At 48.6% G+C, this 16,217-nt stretch overlaps 1 long non-coding RNA gene across 1 annotated transcript in view; it reads left to right on the top strand.

The window, feature by feature from the left end:
• LOC144806199 (uncharacterized) overlaps positions 1 to 14,689 on the top strand; it is a 33,103-nt gene extending 18,414 nt beyond the window's left edge. The window contains exons 2-3 of the long non-coding RNA XR_013605723.1: positions 2,780 to 2,834; positions 13,945 to 14,689. This is a non-coding gene — a long non-coding RNA (uncharacterized LOC144806199). The remainder of the gene's footprint in view (positions 1 to 2,779; positions 2,835 to 13,944) is intronic.
• The last annotated feature ends 1,528 nt before the right edge of the window (positions 14,690 to 16,217 follow it).

Raw genomic sequence — 16,217 nt, 5'->3', positions numbered from 1 at the left:
CACCACACCCACCACATCCACCACACCCACCACCACTACATCCACCACCCCATCCACCACCACCCCATCCACCACCACCACCGTATCCACCACCACCACCGCATCCACCACCACCACATCCACCACCACCACATCCACCGCATCCACCACCACATCCACCATCACCACCACATCCACCATCACCTCCACATCCACCATGACATCCACCGCCACATCCACCACCACCACATCCCCCACATGCACCACCACCGCATCTACCACATGCACCACCACCGCATCCACCACCACCGCATCCACCACCACCACATCCACCACATCCACCACCACATCCAACACCACATCCAACACCACATCCAACACATCCACCACCACTTTCATCACCACCACATCCACCACCACCACCGCATCCACCACCACCACATCCACCACCACATCCACCATCACCTCCACATCCACCATGACATCCACCGCCACATCCACCACCACATCTACCACCACATCCACCACACCCACCACCACCACATCCACCACCACATCCACATCCACCACCACTTCCACCACCACATCCACCACCACCACATCCACCGCATCCACCACCACCACCACATCCACCATCACCTCCACATCCACCTCCACATCCACCTCCACATCCACCACCACATCCACCACCGCATCCACCACCACATCCACCACCACATCCACGCCACATCCACCACCACATCCACCACACCCACCACCACCACACCCACCACCACTACATCCACCACCCCATGCACCACCACCACCACATCTACCACCACCACCGCATCCACCACATCCACCGCATCCACCACCACCACATCCACCGCATCCACCACCACCGCATCCACGGCATCCACCACCGCATCCACCACCACATCCACCACCACATCCACCACCACATCCACCACCACATCCACCACATTCACCACCACCACATCCACCACATCCACCACCACATCCACCACCACATCCAACACATCCACCACCACCTCCACCACCACCGCATCCACCACATCCACCGCATCCACCACCACCACCGCATCCACCACCACATCCACCACCACATCCACCACCACCGCATCCACCACCACATCCACCACCACACCCACCACACCCACCACCACCACATCCACCACCACATCCACCACATCCACCACCACCACCACTTCCACCACCACATCCACCACCACCACATCCACCGCATCCACCACCACCACCACATCCACCACCACATCCACTGCCACATCCACCGCCACATCCACCACCACATCATCCACCACGTCCACCACACCCACCACCACCACATCCACCACACCCACCACCACTACATCCACCACCCCATCCACCACCGCATCCACCACCACCACCGCATCCACCATCACCACATCCACCGCATCCACCACATCCACTGCATCCACCACCACATCCACCACCACGTCCACCATCACCACCACATCCACCTCCACATCCACCTCCACATCCACCATCACCTCCACATCCACCATGACATCCACCGCCACATCCACCACATGCACCACCGCATCCACCACCACATCCACCACCACACCCACCACCACCACATCCACCGCCGCATCCACCACCACCACATCCACCACATCCACCACCACATCCACCACCACATCCAACACATCCACCACCACCGCATCCACCACCACCACATCCACCGCATCCACCACCACATCCACCATCACATCCACCATCACCTCCACATCCACCATGACATCCACCATGACATCCACCACCACATCCACCACATGCACCACCACTGCATCCACCACCACATCCACCACCACATCCACCACCACATCCACCACCACACCCGCCGCATCTACCACCACATCCACCGCATCCACCACCACATCCACCACACCCACCACCACTTCCACCACCACCGCATCCACCACCACCACCCCATCCACCACCACCACATCCACCACCACCACCACCACATCCACCACCTCATCCACCACCGCATCCACCACACCCACCACCATCGCTTCCACCACCACATCCACCACCACATCCACCACATCCACCACCACATCCACCACCTCCACCACATCCACCACCTCCACTACCACCACATCCACCACCTCCACCACCACCACATCCACCACCACATCCACCCCCACATCCACCACCATCACCACCACATCCACCATCACCACCACCACATCCACCATCACCACCACCACCACATCCACCACCACCATATCCCCCAGATCCTCCACCACCACATCTATATATGTGTGTGTGTGTGTGTGTGTGTGTCTGTGTGTGTGTGTGTGTGTGTGGCTCTGTGTGTGTGTAGGTGCAAATGCAATGTTCTTGGATTTTTGTCACAATAAAATACACTGAACATAATCTTCACAAAAGTTATTTACAAACGTTTAAGCTATTGCCATTATAAATTACAATACATTTTATTTAAGTAATAATTATTTACATAATTAAAAGCCATTGTTATTTGTAATATCAATACATCTAAGTCACGTAAATACAACACACATTGCATTACAAATGCTATAGGTGTCACATTTGCGAAAGTTAAAACTATTGACATTGTAACTGACTAAGCTATTAATTTTGCTATTTTCAAAACCAACACATAAATAAAAAAGTGTCATTTACAATACCAATCGCTCAAACTTTCCTAATGCGAGACCTATTGCATTTCCAATGCTTGTTAGTATTACAGGAAATCATAATGATTGACTGTCTCTGTTATATTCTTCAGTCCCTTAGGTGTACCTTGGCCGCCGCCGTCCCTCGGACAGAAGGAAAAGACTCAGGTAAGTGTTTTTGCTTCATGGTTTAGTCAAGGGAGGATGTGAGGGATAAATAATAACTATGCATAAATGTGAAGGGAGGGTGTAGAGCACAGCTTTCCAAATTTTTCTTGTTGGTGACACCCTTTTGTGAAAATATTTTCAGGGACACTGTAACACGAGAAAGCGCAGCGAGCGAGCCCGAACCACCTATGGTGGGTTCGGGCCCCACACATACACACCCCACCCCACCCCACACACACACCCCACACACACCACCCCACAGACACACCACCCCACACACACCCACCCCCACACACACAACCCCACACACCCAACACCAACCCCACACACCCAACACCAACCCCACACACACACACCCCACACCCCCCCCACACACACACACCCACACACACACACCCCACACACACACCCCACACATACACACACCACACACACACACCCCACACAGAGATACTTGAGGGGCACTGTTAAAGGGTACTTGTGAGGGAATCAGTGGCAGAGGTGGCCTTTCCCTCCACCTGTCTCCCTCCCTCCCTCTCTGTCTCAATCCCTCTCTGTCTCACTCCTTCTCTGTCTCCCTCCCTCTCTGTCTTCCTCCCTCTGTCTCACTCCCTCTCCCTCAGACTGTCTCCCTCCCTGTGTCTCCCTCCCTCCCTCTCTGTCTCACTCCCTCTCTGTCTCACTCCCTCTCTGTCTCACTCCCTCTCCATCCGACTGTCTCCCTCCCTCTCTGTCTCACTCCCTCTCTGTCTCACTCCCTCTCTGTCTCACTCCCTCTCCCGCCGACCGTCTCCCTCCCTCTGTCTCACTCCCTCTCTGTCTCCCTCCCTCTCTATCTCCCTCCCTCTCTGTCCCCCTCCCTCCCTCTCTGTCTCCCTCCCTCTCTGTGTCCCTCCCTCTCTGTCTCCCTTCCTCTCTGTCTCCCTTCCTCTCTGTCTCCCTCTCTATCTCTCCCTCCGTCTCCCTCTGTCTCTCCCTCCGTCTCCCTCTGTCTCACTCTCTCTGTTTCACTCTCTGTCTCCCTCCCTGTCTATCTCAATCCCTCCCTCTCTGTCTCACTCTCTCTCTCTCTGTCTCACTCTATCCCTCTCCCCCGACCAACATATTCTGTGGGTTCCATAAGGGTCTGTGACAAAGAGGAAAAAATGTTGCTTTCGTTCTTAAATCTTTTTTATATTTTCCTGTATTGGTGGTGCCCAGGTGCGCAGCGCCCCTACCCACTCCCTCCCCCGCACTCCTGCATGCCCAAGGCTCACACGGGCATTCTCCATTGAACTGAATTGTTTATGTTTTTGTTTTTGTAAGGTTACAAGCCGCAGCGTGCAGTATCATGTAAATGTGAAAGCTTCTATATGGCTTCTTGGCAGCTTTTCTTCCCAATGCATCGCGATCCCGGGGCTGCCCCAAACCCCAGGCCAACCCCATGGACCCAATAACCCACCGTATTCACTCATTGAAGGGCCCTTTGCCAAATGGACTATCCACAAATGAAGACCATTTAACGTGCTAATAAGGCTTTGTTGTTATTCATATAAGAGCCCCTGCAGCGCCACTCTGCCTGTTGCTGGAAGGCCCGCGGGGGTGATCTAAACAGCATACTAAAACCGGGACATTTGGATGTTTTACCCGGACGCTGTTGTAAAACCCGGACATTTCTCTACTTTGGAGAAAAATGTCAGGACACTGGGACACTCCGCCAAAAACGGTGGTCACCCTACTTCAGCACCCACTCCCCCCGCCCCGTCGTGTGTGGCAGCCCGGGACCGCTCACAGCCGCACCCGAGCACTTCACAGGTCTTTAAGACCTTGTGCATGTTAATAGGGCTTTGTTGTTGCTTCGCCCCTTCTAAGAGCCCCTGCTGCTCGACTCTGCTGATTCGACACACCTGCATATGGGTCGCGCCACATAGTTTGGAAAGCTGTGGTGTAGAGGTTGGAGCAACCAAAAGAAAAAGAGTAGCCGATGATTTCTGCTCTTGTCTCTGTTTCCGTCTCACTTATTTCCTTTTCCCTTGGTCCCTTTCACCCCTCAGCCTTCCCTCCCATCATTCTCTTACTCAGCCCCTTTCCAAAAGCCCTGTACACGCCCACGCACCGGGAAGAGCCACGTCACTCCGGGGCCGTGGCGTGGTGACTCTGCGTCCCTCAGTGAGGTCTGGTCTTCTGCTTCGGCTTTCCCTCCTCCGCCAGGTTCGGGTGTTCTGCCCACCGACAAGCTGTTACATATACAAGGGGGTCCCAGTACAGATAACAGACAAACAATTGAATACTAATTGAAAATACAACTAAACTGAAGTCTTATCACACTTGTTTTTTAGGTCGAGCGTCAGCGAAAGACCTATTGTCAGCCGTATTTGGGAATGTAGACACGAGAGGGTGCAGGAGCGCAGAACGCAGATTTCACCTCGTGGGCGCGCACGGCGCCGTGCCCCTCTTGTGCCTCATTCCCAAACACAGCCACACTCACGCATGCGCACACACATTCCCACGCTCACACACGCATCCCCCCTCCTCCCCTCTCCACACACGCGGGGCTTACATACACACACAAACGCGTACACACACACACACCCTCCCAACCCCACTCACCGGGCACACGCAGGGCTTCCATCATTGTTAGAGATGGCAGGGGGCTGTGCATAGCTGCGGGTGGATGGTGGCACGTCTCAAAGCAGAGCGTCGGTCTGACGTATTAGGCTCTCACCCAATTGTCACTCTGAGTCTGTTGCCTACGTCATTCCCGGCATGCCTTGCTCGTTTCTGACTGCCATGCGACGGAAGTTTCAGTTTCGTTAGCGCTCGCTGGATCCCTGTTAAGCGAGTGTGTGTCATCGCTGGAGCTGGGAGGTGTGCGGGGGATTTCAGGAGGCACGCCCGTGGGCTGGGAGCTGCGGTGTGAGGAGTGCCACAAACACCCAGAGCTTCACCGGAGACCGCTGGTTTTTTTCTTGGCTCTCGTCACCCATCACTTTTGATCGCTTTCAAGGTCAGATATACCGGATACACTTATACAGTCACGATGTGTGATTTACATACTCATGTAACTTCAAGGCACCCACTTTTCTGCTGGATGTCTTCCTATCTTGTTGTGGTTGGAAGGGCTGGGCCAGAGACAGTCATGCGTGTTTGCTCTGAATGTTCGCCAGCCTTTCAACTGCTCTACCCAGTCGTCAGCTGACGTCTAAAGTAGAGAGATTCATGGACACACCTCGGCTTGCTACAAGTTTCGTGCCTACACCTTGTCTGGGCATGACAGGCGGTGCTCAACGAACCTCCGGAACTTGGAAGGAAATGCTTTCTGTTTTACTCTGCAAACTCTCTGACGCCCCTGGAATATAGTGGCGCTAATAATCAAAAAACAACGCATATATAAATATTTACCATGAGTAGGCTTTAATTACAGTCTCTGAGCACTATTTTCTCAAATAGCTGTTGCAGGCAGGATGCTCTCTCTCCTAATGCTTTTTAAAATTTTCATAGCACGCATTTGCATTTTTTATTGTGAATTTCATAAAATGTCGTGCATAATTCTCTCAAGCGCAGTTTAGCTTGAAAAGGCGCCTAGCGCCTAGCTGTATTAGTTTGCAGTTAGGTGCTTCATTGTACATACTTATAATTCTGAAACACATATCGAGCGCGGTAGATACTGGCTGTTTCTGTCTGTACATAACGTGATTGTTTGCGATCTGCACTGCGAGTGTGGCAGGCAGCACACAGTGCTCTTGTGTGATTATACATAAGGTAAAGCGAAAAAGTGTTCTTTTAATGAAGCCAACCACTGTTGAATACATGGTTTTTGTTAAATACAGTAGGTTAAAAGCTGGTATTATGTCTGCCTGCGTGCGGGGGCTTTGCTGCACCCCTCCTCAGTCCAAACTAGCAGGGCAGGGTGTGTTGTTTTGGAGTGCGCTGCCAGCGGAAGGCAATTCTCAAATTTGGTGGGGCGCTCTCCTCTGCTGCTCTATGTTCAAAGTCCTCGTTAAACATGCAGTCACATTGGCGGAGTTTTGTACTATAACCAACGCTGTTCTTGGTTATTTCAGGGCAGCGACTTTCTAGTCCACCTTCACAAATGTGATGAACGGAAATATTATACATCTTTTGCATTGATTTTGCTTCATGGAATCCAAACGAGACCACCCTGTGCATGTACTTTTACTTTTTAAAAGTTTTGTGATGGTGAGGTCTATTTTCTTTCCTGAAAATGTTTCACTTTTACAAATGTTTGAAATCGATTTCTTCCAATTTGAGCAGGGCGTTTACATTTTTGTGTGCACGTATGGCCAAATGCACGATTTTTGGACACATGGCATTGTCCTTTCCACAGTACGTGACTATCCTGCTTTTATTTTATGTATTTACAGTGTCCCCTAGGAGTCTATAAAACAGAACTTCTTTTCTGAATCACAATCTGCTAAAATAGGCACACAATGGATCTTCACAAAAGTTATTTACAAAAGTTTAAGCTATTGCCATTATAAATTACAATAGCTTTTATTTAAGTATTATTAAAAAAATAAAAGCCATTGTTATTTGTAATATCAATACATCTAAGTCACGTAAATACAACACATATTGCATTACAAATGCTATAGGTGTCACATTTGCGAAAGTTAAAACTATTGGCATTGTAAATGACAAAGCTCTTAATTTCGCTATTTTCAAAACCAACACATAAATAAAAAATGTGTCATTTACAATACCAATAGCTCAAACTTTCCTAATGCGAGACCTATTGCATTGCAAATGCTTGTACTCACAGTGTGATAACTTAGCAAAGGATTACACAAATTACAAAACCAATAAAGGCATTTCATAATCATCATAGAAAAATGTGTGCCCCAAGGGAAGAGGGGAGAAGGGGAGGCAGTGCAGGGTGAAGGTAAAATATAGCAGATCTTAACTCCTATCTAAAGAGTAAACATTTCTTCATAGTTTATACAACAGTCCATAATAGCCCTGGCTTCAAATGTGAGCCAGTTATGAAGAACGACATCAACTGTTCATGACCATTTAGTTAGACAACATGCTCAAAAAGCTCCTGCATGTATCAGGTTAACTGTTAGCGTAAGCCGTTGTTGAGGTGAAAACAAAAGTCGACGTTTCGACCCCAATATGAAGGTAGGCGGCAGTTACAGCCTTAAAGCGCAGACAAGCTGTGACCTCCCCTGGGTTCCGGTTTGCTCTCTCTGTTAGTCCTTCTCTGTCTTTCCGGTCTTCCCCCGCTGTTTTCTCCGCCTCGCATTCCCATGCCGCTTGTAGCTGGACCAACTACTGACCAACCTGACACGCTCTCCGCCCCCGCCTTCTTCAAGTGTGTATCCTCTGATGTCCGTCCTCAGCTCCGGCTTAAAAGGGCCGCCTGCCGATTTCCCTCTCTACACTTCTTGATGACAGCAAAGCGGACAACTGGTAAAAGGAGACTGTGAATATAGGAGGGGAGAAATATATGAAGGGATGGCATGGCACTCCTTATCCTCTATCCAATCGTCTACCACAGGGGCTACCAGACACACCCCACCCCCAGATGTTTCCCGTTCGGGGAAATGAGGGATGCGTGAAAAAAAATCCGCAACTTGATATGCAGAGTATAAAAGATGACAATGCTAAAACTAGTGCCCATCCTGGAATAAAAGAAGTCACACCTAAAAATAGCTTATCCTAAAAACCCACTTTCTAAAAACAAGATACCAAACAAAAGGAGAATCTTAGGAGCTTCAGGTGATGTCCCTAGTGTCTGATTACCGGTGTTTGTTTAGGTTTACAGGAGTCCAAAGGTTACATAGCAAACCTTGTCTATGCATGCCGTGTATTTTTCATTCATTAACGTAGTATTTATGTAATCCACTCATCGCGTGCCAGAAGGGAAATGTATTTGGCTACAGTTGTTTATATAGCTCTAGACTAGATCTGGTCTGTGTCTCCTGCTCCACAGCTTGTACCCGTAAAAGTGCATGAATGTCTCCTTCCCTTGGGAGCAAATCCACTTGTATTCCAGTTTAAGCATATTTATTGAAGGTTTCACTGAAATATGGGATATTTGCTACCAAACATCTCAGCATAATAAACCTGTGCTGATTGCAGTGTCCGATTTATTAAAAATTGCACACAGAGTGCCCCTTAGAGGGGTCCCCTAAGATCTACCAATCCTTAGTGTGGTCATCGACTGGCCCGGGCCAGTCTGCTACCATAAGACAGTGTTCTGTCCTCATGGGTAGAGTGCCTGTGCACTTTGAGGTCGAGAACAATGCCTTTCCTGGGTGGAGGTGTTCACTCCTCCCCTGGTCAGGAAGAGCTATCTGTGGCAGGGATTTTCAAAGGCCTTGCCACCTTTGTAATGCGACCCCAGCCTCTCCTGTTAGAGGGAGCAAGCGATCTTCCTGTCCTCACCCCCTTTTTGGCGGAAGGACAGGTGGGAAACCTTAGATAGAATAGGAGGTGTGCCCCCCATCCCCTCTGCCAACTCCACCCCTCAGGTGCTGAAGGCGGGGTGAAGTACACTTTGTAGTGCCCACCATCTTGAAGATGGTGGGATTTATCCAATCAGGGCTAGGACTATGTCCCCTTCCCACAGGAGGTGGGCATGATAAGAGGGTGGGATACCCTTGGAAAGTGGCCCATTGGCCACTACCTTTTACTCCCTGTGCTGTAGACAGGTGTATCCGGTTCTAATACCCTCTTCCCCTCTAAGGGCATTTAGAAGTATCATGAATATAGTATAGGTGCAGTTCTGTCACTCCAATCACCCCAATGCGTGTATTCTCTGTTGTAAGTGTCTTACCCTTTCACAGGATGAGTCAGTCTTGTCTGTGTCTCTTTCCTGTTTCCCGACATTTGAATGGCACGCCCGAAGACTCGAGAGAGCAGTGACCCACCAGCAGGCTTTTGTGGAGCGCTTTTGTCCTGGATGTAGGGCTGCATACAGTAGGGCACCCACTCTGTCTTTTCTTTGCAGTTGCCAGAAGATCAGCAGTCCCAAGCTAGCAGTCACACCTGGCCTGTCGGGAAGTGCAGCCCCTCTGGAGGCCCGACCGTCAGCAATTGAGCCCACATTATGACCGGCTTGACCACAGGCGTAAGCTCAGACAGGTTGTTCGACACTGGAGTAGTTGTAGTCCCTCATGGGCATCTGACACAGAGTAGTCAGAAATTCAGCAGCTAAAAGCCCAACACAGGCTCTCCAGGAAGTCAGTAGATTCAGACCCTGTTGTGTTAGGAATTTGGCAAATGCAACCTTGAATGGGTCTGTTGGCAGAACACAATCGTCCTACTGGGTCTCAACAATCATGTTGTTGTAGAGTTTTATTTTCTGCCTTGAACTGTTGGGAGAGTCTTGGCATCCCTCAGACTAGCTGGTCCTGCTGGATGTCTTTCCGGCCCGCCCTACAGAAAACGGGGATATGTCGGACCTTGCTTTTTCCAGGACAGCCTTGTCCTCCTGCTGGATAGTCAAACTCCCTTCCCTTTCTTACCAGACAGGCAGACTTCTAGGCAGACTTCTAGGCTCTTCAGGACAGGTACACAGCTTCTCCATTAAGTAATTCAGCCTGCAGGTGATGTCCCTTCAACTTAGATAGACTGTCAGGCTGACACCATCCCTGGTGGCACAGCAGGCACCTGAGTACTTTGTAGAGCACATTATTCCTTGGTAACAGAGGACTTTGAACTGGGGTATAAAAGAGGGATAGATGGTCCCACTTGTATACACAACTGGCAGGCAGGAGATGCAGTTTACTCTGTCGCACTCTCACATTGCATTTATGCTACGCACACCAACACCCTAAACACGCACTTGATGTTATTGCAAAGTCTGGGCACAGGAATAGAAATGGAGCATAACATGGGTGTGTCAGTAGGAAGCCCCTCCACTGACCATGAGGCAAAGATCTCTTCAGGATATTGATCCTTACAACAGGGTGCATTGCCACCACCGCTCTAGCTGGTAAACCCATGACTGTCCTCTGCCTTAAATGAGGGCACACTTGGTGTGACCCTCCAGGTCACAGGACCGGTCCGAGGCCTCTCATAGTCCCTTGTTAGAAGTTGCACCGTACTGGGGTGGCAGAACAATCTCATGTAATTGTTTTGTGGTAGATTTACCCCAGTAACGTGCAGTTACAAGTTTGACGCCATGGACTGGGGAGTTGCCACGAGGAACAGACTCTTCTGCCTGTCAAACCACATGCTCATCACTATTTCATAGTGTTTTTCTTCTTTTATTTACCACTTGTTTAAGCAGGTGGTAGATATATGTTTGTGGTTGGTTGGGGGGATATGGGTGAAGCAGGGGAGGGAAGAGGAAAGCATTTTCTAACAGAGGGAAGAATTGGGGGTTTCCCCCAGTTAGTAATAAAAGCAGGATACTTGGCTGCTTCTGCTGCACCCAGAGTCTTGTGCGTCTTTTCAATCTAATTTTTCGGTCTGGAAAAAAATTGTGTCCTGTTTTTCTGCACCCGATTACATCCAGGTGCAGAAAAACCTAACAACCGATTTTTTTTTTTTTTTTGTAAAACCTTATTATTAATTTTTGTTAATGGAAATAATGTTCACAGTACATAATAATGCGACGAAGGTGATACAATAGGATGGACATGCCCGTTAGATGTATACAATATTCCACAGGCGCGTGGAGTAGGGGCATGGACCGCTTAGAACTGATGTAGCTTGAGCGCAAGGAGAATTTAGTGGAAAGAAACAGGGGGACTATGTGTGGGGTGAGGGAACTTGGTAAAGAGAGCAGTGTCCCTGCGAAGGGAGGGAGAGAGAAAAGAGAAAAGAGAAAGCCCTGGAGGGGGATGAACTAACTGGGGAGGAGGGGGGGGGGAGGGATGTGGACTGAGCCAAGGGAGCTGGGCAGACGAATTGCACTGAGCGCATCTACGGAGTAAAAAAATCGTGGGGGGGAAGAGTGGAGTAGAACAGAGCGGAGGCCGGAGGGGTGGATTCGGAAATGGTGGGGGGCGGGGGGGGGGCCTGTCGATTATTCCCTATGAGGGCATCGATGCCGTCCGGGGCGCGGGGCGTGGTGGGAGGGGCTTGGGGTATCACGCTGGTGATCTGACAGAGATTCGTGGGATAGGGTGGCCCATTCTAGGGAGAAAGGACGCTTGCGCTGACCTGTAGCTTCCTCCTCCCGAAGGGCATCCTCTTCCACTGCAGTCCACTTTCTCACTGCGCCCGCCCACGTCTCTAGTGAGGGTCCAGCTGGCGCGTGCCATTGCATGGCTATGTTCCTTTTGGCTAGAAGCAAGTATAGCGCAGCATATCTGAACTGCACCTTGTGTGTTTTTGGCCTGTGGAATGTCCCCAGGGGGACTGCCTCCCAGGAATGCAGGTCGGTGAGGCCTGTGATGGTGCTAATGGAGTCAAGTATGGCTGACCAGTAGGGCTGAAGGGTTGGGCAGTCCTAGAACATGTCGTGGAAGTGTGCGTACGGGAAGTGACATCTGGGGCATAAGAACTGAGTGTCAGGATAGAAACGCTGGAGGCGTGCCGGGGTCTGGTAAGTCCTATGTAAAATGTAGTATTGTATGTTTTTGAACTGCGCGTTTCTCTACACCTTCTTTGGGAATTCCAGCACTCTGTCCCACTCCCGGTCATGTAATTGTCTCCCAATCTCGTCCTCCCACACCGTCCTAAGAGTGAGTAGCGGCTTGTGTGTAAGTTCCCGGATGGACTTGTACAACCAAGTGACTAGGTGTCTTCCGCTCCCCATGTAGAGGATAGTGTGTATTACGGGGTGTGTCGCGGGCTCACTGACCGTTAGATCACCATGTGGGCAATAGCCGTCGATGAGTTGGGGATGTGTCAGGAACTGCCCTGGGGGGAGGCCAAGGTCCTCCATAAGTTGTGCGAATGGGCGAAGCAGGCCCTCCTCAAATATTGCCTCGGCCTCCGTGACCTCAGAGTCCGTCCATGCTCCTACCATGGTGCTCGTAAAGTAGGAGACGCCGCGTGGCCACCCCGCTAGTGGCAGCCGTGGGGAGTAGCAAGTGGTCCTCGTTGCCATGCGGTGAATTTCCAACATACATTGGCGGGCCACGGACACCTGCAAGGGGTAGGTCCGGCAGGGTTTGATGCCAGGGAGCAGCAGCCGACAGAGTTCCGGGATGGGGCCGTGCGTTGTATGAGTCTCCCCGGAATGTCTTCCCGCCGTCCAATACGAGAGCCACTGAAGTTGCGCTGCTAGGAAGTAAGATTCGAAGTCGGGGGCACCCAGGCCCCCCTGTGTGGTGGATAGTCTAAGTTTGGCGAGGGCTATTCTATGCCGACCATTTCCCCATATAAGGGTGCAGAGCAGCGAGACCAGTTCGCGGAAAAAACTTCTGGGAGGCACCACCGGGAGGTTGGTGAAATAATACAGTAAGCGAGGGACAATGATAATTTTTGCCAGGGCTACTCGTCCGATGGGGGCTAGTGGGAGGTGTTTCCAGAAGCCCACCGAGGCGCGGATGCCAGCGAGAACCTTGCCATGATTGCCCTCAAAGATGTCGGCGGGTGAACGATACAGGCGAATCCCCAGATAACGGGGGGAAAAAACCTAACAACTGATAATCAGGTGGAATAAAATGAACACATGAAACTACGCCTTAATTTCATTGCCCTTGATTCATACTCTGGACCATATTTGAGGGATAGGTCTAGGCATAGTCCTTGCAACACACAATAGATTTGTGTGCGGCGGAGGCCAGAACTCAAAAGTCAGGATACCAGATACAATTAGGTGGTAACTCAGGGCAGGGGAAAACACCTGTTGTCCGTGGAGGGGAAATTCCCATCTCAAAAATCTACATTAAAAATTAATTAATAGTATTCTTTTTAAAATATCTGTTTGGTGCCAGTCCATATGACTTTTATTTCTGCTTTGGGATTCTATGTTACAAGTCCATAGGGTACATGTATTCTTTGTGAGCTTAATAAAATGTTGGAAATTCTACAAATCCTCACTCCTACATCAAAGTACTCTCAGGCTACCATTTACACTCTGCTCTGTCTGAAGAACAGCTCAACATTTTCAAAATCCTGCAATTCTGCATTGATGTGGCTTGTAAATTATTTATGGGGAAATTTACATGTATTATGTATTAACTATTTAATTTTAATACTATAGGTGATTGAAATTACGGACGAAGAAAGCAAGATTTAGCATCAGGCAACTGAATGTTAGTGCCATAAGAAGGATTATTTTGAAAAACTGAAGGACATCCAGCATTCTAAGTTTAGACAATTTCCAAAACCTAGGTGTGGCGAGGAAGTGGGAGCTGAGGAAAGTACTATACCTGTAAGTGAAGTCTCAAATTTAGCATTTCATTAACCCAGAGCAAAGTCATATCTGTCCACACAGCATCAGAAATAATCCCAGAAAGACCAATCACAACATCCTTATCTGAAATATTATCAGAAAGACAAATTGCCTCAGCATGACAGAATAACGTTCATCTAAAGCACACATGATCTAAAGCATCATGTAATTCCAGAGAGGAAGCACACACTGCATAAAAGAAAGATATAACAAAAGGTTTCTTCTGCAAACCATCAAAGAAAAGACTCTGAAAGAAGACTCCGAAGCTGACACGTTAACAACCAAAAGATTGGAAAATCGCCTTTGTTCAACAACCGTTTTTAACCAGTTACACAAGTTTGAGACTATCTGCCTCGGGATATAACACCTCGACCCACTCTGCTCACTCTGGCGAAAACCTTAAAAATCCACCACTTTATTGTTTTCATGACCATCTCACATTGTTTCCTTTTTAATGTGTACTGTTCTGTAATTCTATGTAAATCGCCTCAACATTATCTGTTGTGCAGGAGTGATATGTAAAAACTGATTAAATGAGCACCGTTGCGCTATAGCTAATGTAAATAAATCCTCGTCTTCAGAACTACACCTTACACCAAACATAGAAAGGGTAAAATTAACTGATGTTCTGCAACTGGTGAGCCACACTAGTACTGTGCATGTTCTAATGTTCTCAGTTACTGCCATTACGTCAGTGCAAAAAGGTACTTCTCAGTTTAATCATTAAATATCAGACTAACACCTTATCACTGCATTGCTAAGAACCTATACAAATAGATTTGAGAAAAACTTCAGTCACAAAATAAGTTGCTGCCGGAGAGGCTATAACCAAAAGACTATTATCGGCTAGAAACATTTCGACAGGTGTTAGAGGGCTGCATCCAGACATATTTTGCTCACTTCAAGTGTTAACAAGATTACACACAATTTCTTCTAGAGATAAATACTGAACATTATCTAAACAAGCACGACTCTAAAATCGGGTTCACTCGTACCGTGGCATATAAGCAAGAGAAAACTAAATGTAACTCTAGGCATACACCTTATAAAAACACGTGCTGTGAGAACAAATTCAGTGTTCAAACCCGCCTCAATCAAAGCAAAATAACCCAAGTTGGGGAAATAAGTTACCTGTGCCAAAAAAGATTCAGCCACCAATCTCATCTCACTGAATTTGAGAGAATGCACACTGGGAAAAACATCTCTCAGTGCTCTGAATGCCAAATAAGTTTCAGCAGTAAATATTATCTCACTAAGCATATAAGAATCCACACTGGGGAAAAACCTTATCAGTGCTCTGAATGCCAAAAATGTTTCAGGCTTAAATCTAGTCTCACTGCACATGTGAGAATCCACACTGGGGAAAAGCATCAGTGCTCTGAATGCCCAAAAAGTTTCAGCTGGAAATCTGATCTCACTGCACATGTGAGAATCCACACTGGGGAAAAACCTTATCAGTGCTCAGTGTGCCTAAAAAGTTTCAGCAGTAAATCTTATCTCACTGAGCATATGAGAATCCACACTGGGAAAAACCTCTCTCAGTGCTCAGTGTGCCTAAAAAGTTTCAGCAGTAAATCTTATCTCACTAAGCATATGAGAATCCACACTGGGAAAAACCTCTCTCAGTGCTCAGTGTGCCCAAAAAGTTTCAGCAGTAAATCTTATCTCACTGAGCATATGAGAATCCACACTGGGGAAAAACCTTATCAGTGCTCTGAATGCCAGAAAAGGTTTAGTATCAAACGGAGTCTATATCGACATGCATTAACCCACTCTGTGGAAAACCCTTTTCAGTGCTCTGAATGCCCAAAACATTTCAAACTTAAATCACTTCTAACTGCACATTTGAGATTCCACACTGGGGAAAAACCTTATCAGTGCTCTGAATGCCAGAAATGTTTCATTAACAGAAACAGGCTCACACTGCATATAAAAACGCACACTGGGGAAAAACCTTATCAGTGCTCTGAATGCCCGAAATTTTTCTGTCACAAAGGAGAACTCACTAAACATACTAGGACCCACACTGGGGAAAAACCTTATCAGTGCATTGAATGCAACAAATGTTTCAGTAATAAAAT

This window comes from Lissotriton helveticus (genome assembly GCF_964261635.1).
Source record: "Lissotriton helveticus chromosome 1_1 unlocalized genomic scaffold, aLisHel1.1 SUPER_1_unloc_52, whole genome shotgun sequence".
NCBI classification, from domain to species: domain Eukaryota; kingdom Metazoa; phylum Chordata; class Amphibia; order Caudata; family Salamandridae; genus Lissotriton; species Lissotriton helveticus.
Note: the sequence above shows the minus strand (reverse complement) of the source record. Positions and strands in the feature narration are given on the sequence as shown.